Genomic DNA, 1,216 nt, shown 5'->3' with positions numbered 1-1,216 from the left:
GGCTCCTTCAATATGTGCTGGGTGGGAGCAAACGTGGGGGGACACCCTAGCTAAGACTACAGGCTCCTGCCCCTGCCAAAGGCCCCCGAGCCAAGCCTGTGCTCCCGGGACAAGCATTCTGACCTGTTTCCTCTGTCGCAAGGGTAGGCTGGTGGCAGGCCTCTTCCCCCTTGGGGTCCAGCTCTGTGAGTGCAGCCAGTTGCACCGCCTGTCCCCCACATACATGGCATCTGCCCCTGTGGCAGCCTGTGACCAGAGGCACATACCCTCCCCAGGACGGGGAAACTGAGGCAGGTGTGGGCCAGCCTGGAGCAACAGCAGCAGGGGTCCTGCGAGTGCTTCTCAGGCCACCCTCCACACCAGGCACCTCCTTGGAGCCCCGCTGGGTCTCGCCCTGGAAATTGACGCTGGGCCCCTGTCCTTGGTGCCATCGACCAGTTTCTTCCCAGGAGGCCCTGGCAGTCCCCACCCACATCGCCCAGAATCATTCCCTTCAGAAAGAGCGCAGCCTCGATGGAACCATCCCCAGCTTCTGTCAGCATGCACTCCAGTCTCGCCCTCGAGAGGGCCCCAGGCAGGCTGGCAGGCGGGGGACAGTGGGTCGGGCACGTGGGGGAGTCTGGGGTGGGGGTGGAGGACCAAGGGCACACACCCCAGGGGCATGTTTTCTTTTCTGGGGAGGGTGAAGACACCAGGAGGATTCCAGGCACATGGTGCCTTGGACAGGAGGGGGCTGTGTTCGCAGTGGGCGGAGTGGCACCGCAGCCTCCCTAGTCCTGGGTCTCAGGGAACCCATCTGTGGGTGCCAGGTCATAGGGCCCCTGGGCGCTGGCCTCTGCCTGCTGCCCTCCAGGAGCTCGCGGACCCAGCTGGGCGCAGGCACTAGTTGCCTCCCCGGGTACCCAAATTGTGGATCCTCCCCTCGCTGGATGCCTTGGGCACCCTGGGACTCTCCTTCCGTGGCCCAGTGGCTCCTTGTGGCTTGAGTGCCACTCCCAGCCTCCAGCCTCCAGCCCCAGGCTCCGAGCCCTCCCCAGCCCTACCCACCCTCCTCCTGCTCCAGGGGCCAGCCCCGCTGTGGCCCCCGTCGTGGGGAGGTGAGGCCAGGAGCCGCACGGTGGGCAGAGTGGGGCTATCTGGGTCCCCTGTGGCTTCTGGGCTGACCCTGGCAGACCGGCCGCCTGCGGATGGTGAGTTGTGGCGGGCGGGGCAGGAG

Source organism: Colobus angolensis, unplaced genomic scaffold (genome assembly GCF_000951035.1).
Source record: "Colobus angolensis palliatus isolate OR3802 unplaced genomic scaffold, Cang.pa_1.0 Scaffold59, whole genome shotgun sequence".
Taxonomy (NCBI): domain Eukaryota; kingdom Metazoa; phylum Chordata; class Mammalia; order Primates; family Cercopithecidae; genus Colobus; species Colobus angolensis.
The sequence above is the reverse complement of the archived record's forward strand: the minus strand, read 5'-3'. Positions refer to the sequence as shown.